The 9,703-nt window shown below is 35.5% G+C and overlaps 1 protein-coding gene across 1 annotated transcript in view; it reads right to left on the reverse strand.

The window, feature by feature from the left end:
• LOC108179123 (uncharacterized) overlaps positions 1-9,703 on the reverse strand; it is a gene marked incomplete at its 3' end in the record, with an annotated part of 177,624 nt that overhangs the window by 89,798 nt on the left and 78,123 nt on the right.

The raw sequence follows: 9,703 nt of genomic DNA on the forward strand, positions 1-9,703 counted from the left end.
TTTTACCAATGATGTGATTTAGAACATATAAAAGTATTTGCAAACGTACACAACCCTTAGTCTATGGCAGGGGTGTCAAACTCAATTCCTGGAGGTCCAAAGCCTTGCACAGTTTAGTTCCAACCCTGCTCCAACACACCTACCTGTAGGTTTCAAACAAGCCTGAAGGACTCTTAGTTTGATCAGGTGTGTTTAATTAGGGTTGGAACTAAACTGTGCAGAGCTGCCACCCTTTTGGAACTGAGTTTGACACCTGTGGTCTATGACAATGGCAGTGTTGGCCTTATTAAAGGACAATGTCAATGGTCAAATCCGAAGGGAACATGTTTTCTAGAGATCACTGTGATTTTCTGTTCCACGATGATGACTGGCTTATCAGCCGTTTTAGATTTTCAAGAGCTATCCTTTTGGAGCTCTGTGCTGAGTTGGGTCCATATTTGGAAAGAGAGACAACTAGGAGGCTCCAAGGTGGCAGGGTGTGCGGTGGGTGGCTTCTTGGTGTGTTATGTATTTATTACTATAAGTATAAAGTGTTGCTCACTACTTAAAGGGTGTTAGTTCAGCTTCCCCTTTTCCCCTGCCTGTTCTGTCCACACTTTGACAATGCACCGCTGTTCTCCTCTTAACCTGCACCTTTACATCAGACCATTTCTTTTTTTTATTTGTTCACAATGTGATGTTCAGACCCCACTGCATTAACTGCGTCAGCTAAACTCTCCCACTCTATTTTTTTGTTATTAATTCCGGAGGAATTGATTAATTAATTATTTTTTCTCGGTCTGCCTCCAATAGGAGCACCTCCAATTCACAATCTGTGAAGTTTATCTTCTTGCTTGCTTTTGCCAATGCTTTTTTGTTTGACTTTGCCAAAGTGGAGTCATTACCATATTTATTCGGGGGAGGAGGCAGGGAGGGGTTTTGCGCTCGTGCACGTGCGCTTAATTTCACATTAATTCAGATGTACAAAGAGAATATGCATGAGATTCGGCGTACGCAGTATTTTATACATCTGAATTTTTTTACTGCCTACGCACATTTACAGCTGTGTCCGTACGCAATGTTTTAGTACGAATTCAATGCAAGTCTTTACATGAGGCCCCTGAGCATTAAGTAAATGTTATTTTGGTGTGTGGTGTGATCTGCTGAACTAGTTATGGATTGCAAACAACTGGTTAAACATTTATCTTCTTTAATCAGTACAAACAAATATTTGTTATTCAAAAAATAAATCAAAAATTGTACCTGCACAGTATGAAGGTCTGGGAATTGTTATATTTGGCTTTGTGAGTTTGTAGACATAATATTCTCCTGGACAGGCTTTGACCTGGATGGGTGTGGATCTGTATTTGCCACACTGAAGGAATTGATAATAAAATCCCAAAACATCACGGGTCACCACTCCATCCGCAAGTGTTGGATGAGAAGCATTAAGATACAGTCCAGTGTAGCCACCACAGCTCGTACTAGTCACACACCACTCAGACATCTGGGCACTTTGTCCATTCAGATACAGCCGATACCAGCCGCTCCATTCAACAAGGGTGTCATCATGATCCTTGTAGAGCGGATATGGCCGTATGTCTCTCCATTTGTTATCAATAGTGTTATAATTATAGCATGGATCAATGCTGGAAGTTGTATATTCTGAGGCAATCAAGATGATAAAGAGATTGTTATACAGTGTTATACTAAAGACTGCTTTGTATGATAACGTGTGGTGTGTATTTTTAGAATAACAGTAGAACAGTCAAAGTGCACATGAAATCAAAACTAGCCTATTGATTTTGATAGCTCACATTGATAGTTTTGTGGAGAACAATTAACCTGTGCATGTATTTAAGAAAAAAAAAATGGTTTCCTCTTGTAATATTTAATTGTAATGTGAAAATGCACTGGATAAGTTGGCGGTTCATTCTGCTGTGGCTACCCCAGATTATTAAAGGGACTAAGTCAAAAAGAAAATAAATGAATGAACATGAGCCTCCGATAGCTCCGCCCCTTCCGCTACGTGAGTAAACCTTCGAATGTTGAGTGCGTGAAGTGTCCATCATTCCACACTTAATTTTACCGGCTGAATGAGTGCATCATCCAGCTAATTAACTTATTTATTATTATTTGAGGTTTCAGTGTGAACGCACTACTTACACTATTTATACTTCAAAATGGCGTAGAATAGTGCATAAGTATGCGATTTGGGACACAGCTTTGGAGGTAATTTACTTTAATCATTACTATTAGACTGTGAAGAAACTTTCAACCAGCACAACAAAAATGTTTCTGAAGACAATAACGTACTGCACCTTTCATTCTAGAATTTAAATGTACAGTATTATGAAACCAGGGTCAAACTACATGCAAATCTAATTGGAATCTACTTAAATGAATACTATTACTTAATATTTACTCACCATCAGGTGGTTACAAAGCTTAATAAGACAGTTTGATTGAAGAATGTTGGAAACTGGAAACCACTGACATTCACAGCAAGAAAAACAAATAGCATGGAAGCCAATGGTTTCCAGTTTTCTTCAGTATAAAAACAGGTTTGGACTGAGTTAAGGGTGAGGGTTTATTGATTAAGTAAAAAAAAAAAGCATTTTGATTTAAAACCATGTTATAGGTTTATTTGAAAGTATAGCTGTGCATACTGTATGTTGCTGGAAAATAATGTAATTTCTGCCAGTAACTCAGTATCATCAACTCTGGTCTGTGCTGTTCCTGCTTTGACCAGCAGGTGAAGCCAGTGCTACTGTACTGCTATCAATCATAGATCATCCCACCTGTGACTCCGCCCATTTCACCTGCTTAATAACTTCTCATTATCCACTAGCTTATATATTTCTGCGTTCTTCAGGTTTCAGCCAGATCATGCAAGATTTCCTTACTGCAGTTCGTAGCATGATTGCGTACTGGATCAGGTCTAATATAGGGCATTGTAACATCCACTATGGTAACACACATAGTGTGTAGACTTTAATAACTGAGGTTTGTCTTTAGGGTAGGTGTAGATGTTAATAAAACCCAATGTAATGAGTAATTTAATAATTAATATAAATAACTTTTGTTTCTAGCAACAACCACTCGCACATGCATGTCCACTATTTATTGGACCTGATCCAGTTTGTCATAGTGCTACAGGCTGCAACAAGGACACATTTAAATTATGCAGCCTCAAGTTTGTTGATTACAATACTCTCCCTTTAACTCTATTCTAAGGTCTTACATTTTTCTAGAGTTCTGTCTGGCTACAAATGCATACATTTTTTTCATTTGCTAAAAGTGTAGTTAATTACTAGAGTAAGTACTAGTCATTATGTTTGTTTGTTTTATTTGTAAACTGAAGTGTGGTATTATATTAGTGTGGTATGCTTTATATGCTATTCTTCAGTTTTCATTGCAGCAATGCTCCGTTTCCTCTTATATTGCTGCTGCTGCTGCTGATGATGATTTGATTTGATTTGATTTATTTTTAAACAAAATATCATGCAAAAAACTACATTTCAACATGGTCGAAAATGGAGCGGGATAAAGCACAAGCTTATTATTTTACCATTTCTATTACCACATAAATAATTTGTCTATTACTTAAAACTTATTTCTTCGTTTACTTATCTCTTCTTTTAACATGAGACATAAACATATTTGATCCTTTTGGCATCTTTGACAAATTATATGTTTAAATCCATTTGTACCTTTACATAGTACTGCAAATAGCTATTAAATAAAATTTCATCATACCTTTCTCTTTTTATCCCTTTTCAATCACCTTCATTATTATATTCCTTTAATAATATTTATATTTATACAACTTTTTAAATTGATTAATATCCTGACATTGTTTGAGAGTCTGATCCAGACTGTTCCATAGTTTTACACCACATACAGACATACACAAACAGACATAAAGTTATCCTTCTCCTAAAATTCCTTAAATTTAGTTTGTCTCTCAGATTATATTCCTCTTGTCTTTCTTCAGAAAACTTTTGTATGCATTTTGGAAGTAATTTATTCCTAGCTTTAAACATAAACTGCTGCTTTAATCAACTCCATAAGTTTTGGTAAATTATGCCAAGAACAAAAAATATTTTGTATATCATCTGCAAATAAAATAAACGTAAAGAACTCTAATATCTTACACATATCGTTAATGTAAATTGATGCCAACATGCATAAAAAGAAGACAGTATTTCTCCTTTTACAGAAGTACAGAGAGTTCACATCATTATACTGTTCAGTTAAATGTCCATATACAACAAACAGTTCAACTAAAATTAAATGTACGCTCTCTTTAAACATCTCTGTCTATTTTTAGTCTTAGTTAAAACGGTCCTGTGTGACAACGCTTTTAAACCAAGAATGGCTTTAATTTAATACTTTGTTGGCTTTTGAGCAGGTAAAAATTTTTCTTTTCTTTTATTCTTTTATTCTGTGTATTTTCTAACTTGTTTGTGTCTTTCACTTACTCTTGTTGTCTGAAGTTTTAATTTATTTTTAAGCACATTGGTCAACTTGGGTTGTTTTTGATTATGCGAATGTATATAAAATAAACTTTCATCGTCAGTGTCATTAGTATTTTAGGAGCAAATGTGATTTTGATATTCTCACCATGAATCAGGAGAAGCAGCAGCACACACAGCGAGTTGAAAAACCCCATAGTGAAGAATGACACCTGCACACACACACACAACATACAATCAAATATGCCTTTTTATTAGATTCTGTGTTTATTATTTGCAAAAACTATTTAAATTGTATTGTTCACAGATAAATGAAATGATCATTTTACGAAAATATTTAGATCCATTAAAAGCAGAAGAGTCTTTAAAGTGTGTGAATAAGAGAAGTATTTACCTGAGGTCAGATGCTGCAGCAGAGCAAAACTCAGGCAGATTTAACACAGAGATGATGATGATCAACTGCAAACCTCATGATCGTGATCAGTGGCTTTATTAATACCTGTGGATGGGTGGACCTTTACTGGAGCAGCAGAACCAGTAAAATACCTTAAACCAGTTTTTTCTTTCCATTTTTGATCTGTGATTTTTCATCAGTTTGTAAGGTGAGCTGATTATTTTACTGTATTCGTCTGCAGTCACTGTGACATTCTTTCACTTTCTGCTTGAACAGATGTAAATGTAGATGGAATGACAACTAATCTGTTTAATCTGTCCTTTTCTTTTGCAAACATTTTGTAAAAACAACAACAACAAAAAAACACTTTAATTTGATTGATTAATGTTTATTCTTTCATTCATTTTCTTTTCGGTTTAGTCTCTTTATTAATCTGGGGTCACCACGGTGGAATGAACCGCCTGACTAATGTTTAGTCATTCACGATTAAAGATGAAAAAAGATGTCAGATCAGGTCAAGTAAGTTGAAGCTTTAAAGGAGCAAACTAACAAAATCATAACAGAAATGCTGAAGTATGATATGAAATATAATATCCTTGGACATATAAGATTAAACCTTCAGTAAATCCCTTTAAATAAATCTATGCCCTGTGAACAAAATTAGGTTGATGCGGAAGGCATTGGAATGGATAACTAATTAATATTCATTCAATATTCTTTGGCTTAGTCTTTTATTTCTCAGGAGTTGCCACAGCAGAATGAACCGCCAACTAATCCAGCATATGTTTTACACAGGGGATGCACTTCCAGCTGCAACCCAGTACTGGGAAACACTCAAACACACTCATTCTCTTACACACACACACACACACATACACACACACACACACACTCATACACTACATACAATTTTGTTTATTTAATTCCCGTATATCACGTGTTTGGACTAGGGAAACGGGAGCATTCAGAGGTAACCCACACCAACACAGTGAGAACATGCAAACTCCACACAGAAATGCCAAATGACCCAGCTGGGACTCAAACCAGCAACCTTCTTGCCCACCATGCTGCCCATTCATTCATTTTTAAGCACATAAGACCATATGTTACTAAACAAAATAAACTCACAGTGGACGTAAAGATGGAATAAGATTTACAAAAATCCAAATTTGGAATAAGGCTCGTGTCAAATGTGCTGATCAATTAGTCTGAGGTAAATTATCAGCCTTGCCATCTGTAATGAACACTACACTTACGCTATAGTGTATGCTTTCTTTCGCATATACTGTACAATCAGTGGCCACTTTATTAGGTACACTTTATTTGGTAGTTCATTTTTACATTCGCTATATAAATAATTCACCACAATAATATAAAACCATGCTGTGACAGTCTAATAAGATCATTGCTAAAAAAGTGATCAAAAGTGACACATAAAGTTGCATGCTGAAAAAAATACTCTCACACAAAAGATCTGCATTTATTTTACAAATTTGATTCCATTCAGGAAATTACAGAAAGCATTGCAAATGATTTTAATGCATCCTAATGCTTTTGCTGCTCTGATATGGTAACAAGCAGAAAATTCAGCTTCACTGAAAACATGTAAGATGAATATTCAGTGAGAGCGAATATTGTTCTAAATAATGTATAAATTATGTACTGTTCTGACATGATTTATTTCAATGTACCTCGCCCAACTTTTACCTTTCACTTTCTTTACAGCTGTCTGTGCAATGGCTGAACTTCACTTCACCTTAGCATAGAACAACACAACCAGTACATCAACATTCTACACAACCTTTAGAGCTGAAAACACACACACTCCTTGCATTTAAGTATCACAGCACGTGTGTTGGAGTGTGCATGTGTGTGCCAGTGTGTGCCTGTGGTGTAAAAATGGTTTTATAGCTGACGGGCCAAAGTGGGGCCCAAAGATAATCATTGTATCATACATGCGTACAGCCTTCATGAAAATATGAAATTAGTAAATAGTTAACTTTTCTAACGTTTGGGTCAGTTTAGTAAAAGTCTTCAAGCTTCAAGTAAAAAAAAAAAAAAAATTCCCCCAAGTCCACAGCAGGTTTAAGATATTTGTAATTAATACAAAACTCTTTGGAATACTTTTTTTATTTATTTGTTTATTTGGCAGGGACAGTGTACATTAATTAGCATTTCTGCCAATGCACCAGAATTAGCCTGAAGGCTAGTTTTCATCTGTTGTCCCTGAACAACCTAAAACAATTATACAAGAATTATACAATCAATAAAACATAGTTAAAAAGGACTAAAATATACATGATTATGTAGATGTTAATAAAAGAAGAATATTTACAAATTAAACTGAAACACCAACATTTTGTAATAGAGATAAAAATAGTTGAAACACATTTAAACAACAGATCATTAAGATGGTAGGCACACATGGAAACATGCCAGTTTCAATGTCCTGACATTTTAGGACAGAGCGGCCCACTACATACAATCAAAATGCTCCCCATCTGTGCACGCCCTTGAATATGTTTACCAACTCCTATTCTATAAAAGCACAAAAGCCATATATATGAAATAATAAGAGTTGACAAATTAAGAACTTCTAATTTTAATTTATTATTATAATAAAATTATAATCCACACTGGAAGTCCATCTTGTGGGTGCCTGTGTGTTTTGAGGGAGCCTATATTAAATAATGAACATAACAAAAACTGACAAAGTTAATGTTGATTACCAAAATAAAGATTATTAATAAAAGCAATGTGTCAGAAACCCTTTATAAATGTTTAACTCAACAATGAAACATCAAACATAGCTTAAAAATTGTATATAGTAAATCAAATGAACTTAAACGATTAAAAAAATCCAAACAAAAAGTTTGTTTGGGCCCAGACTAAAAACCAAATGTAAAAAAAAAAATCGTATTAGTTTAGCTTAAGTTGCACACTAGTTTGATCATGTATTAATTTCATTATAACCGTTCTTTGTTCAACCATGATTCGAAGTCGGGTTCCTCATTGCTGAGGAGCCTCTCAGTTATTCCACAAGCATCTGGCCACAGTTTCAGCCTTACGGTTTCTGGTTGACATTGCAACAGCATACCTGGTAAAATGATCAGTAACTACTAGAATGTCTTTAGATTGCCATATTTGGCCAGTAAAAGTGAGCTCTAGCCAAGTCCAGGATCCCCTCAATTCCAAAAATGTCAATGTACACATTTTTTTTTACTGCATCAACACTGCGATTCTACCATAGTAGGTCATAATCACCACAGCTCTGATATGCTTGGTGTTGTTCACAGAGGGTTTTACTACATCCAACAGGATTACTTGTTGCTCTGTCTTGACTAACGGTATGAGAGAATGAATTGCAACGTCATTAATTCACTCATTATGGGGGTCTCTTGAGAGTCTGTCTACATCTAGGTTTCAGTTGCCTGCACAATATTGGATCTTGAAATTGAACGTTGACAGGCTGGACAGCCACCTGTACCTGATTGCATTAATTTTTTTTAAATTAGGGATGTCAATTTCCACAAAATCCTGTTATCAATGATCATTTCAGCTAACGAACAATTATTGATCAATCGTTAATCACCACAATTCATCATTTTACATTACTTTATATGTAAAAAAATGTATCCTATTATATAGTTTACAGGGTAAATAAAAGCATCACATCAGAGCTGAAGATCACTGTTGTCACAACACGTGCGTATGATAAAGAACCGACCTATATATGACAGACCACACAATCTCAATAAACATTTGATGCCTGCAGTCATCTAGGCTACATTATTTAAGGGCATTTGTTCTGACATTGATAGCATATGTTGTTGTCGAACTTATGTTTCCTTTATAAAATGTATATATTTTTCTTATCTAAAAGTATATCGGTTAAAAGGCTTATTGACAATCAAATGATCATTGAGTAATAAATAGCATCCTAAGTTAAATGTTGGTGAGCGGCTTGGCTTTAGTTTTATTTAGTCCCCTGCATGCGAAACCAATCACTCTCATTCTGGCTTCCTGGTCTGATTTATACTTCTGCGTCAAACGCCGGCGTATGCTACGGTGTACCAGGTGTACCAGGACACGTCACAGATGCAAACTTTTGTAGACTAGTTGCAAAACATCAGTTAATAAAACATAACACTTTTAACACAGCACAGCCCCTTCCCTAAACCAAATCGATGATGTGTTCAAAAGCAATCTAGAAGAGAAAAGCCAAATCCACTTACCATGATTTCACACTGCCTTTTTTCTTTTGTTCTGCCTGGTTTTTGGAACCATCATCAGTCAGACTCAAACCCTGCTAGGGAAACCCTAAGATGACCACAGAGCTATCTGTGAAACATATATGTTTAAGTTTACAGCTCAAAACTATCACTATACTGTACATGCTATTTCTGGAATATTATTAGATTCATAGTGAAATGTACAATGTTTGCTTTTCATCAACTGTATTCCAAGGACAGCTAGCAATTTCTATTATTGTTTTATTTATTGGCACAATCAATTTGAAATAATATGACATATTCACATCTCTCATTGTAAAATTGTGACTGTAATGTTCATTTGACGAGAACATATTGAGGTTGGAAATGGACATTTCGGCGCTGAAACTCTTGAAATGCTGTTGCCATTTTCTGAGTTCACGTTATCTGTCCGTTATTCGAATATCCTTCTCAGTTTACATTGTTTACGAGGCTTGAATGAAGTGGACAGGTAAGAAAGTCACGTGACATACATTCTGCAACACCTAGGCCAGCCTCCAGCCTCCACCGCTGAGACTGCAGCTCTGCACAAGACTTTTGGCCAGTGGAGAAATTTAAATGGTCATGCCGAACTGAGTCTG

The sequence above is a fragment of the Danio rerio genome, chromosome 12 (genome assembly GCF_052040795.2).
Source record: "Danio rerio strain M-AB ecotype USA chromosome 12, GRCz13ab, whole genome shotgun sequence".
Taxonomy (NCBI): Eukaryota; Metazoa; Chordata; class Actinopteri; order Cypriniformes; family Danionidae; genus Danio; species Danio rerio.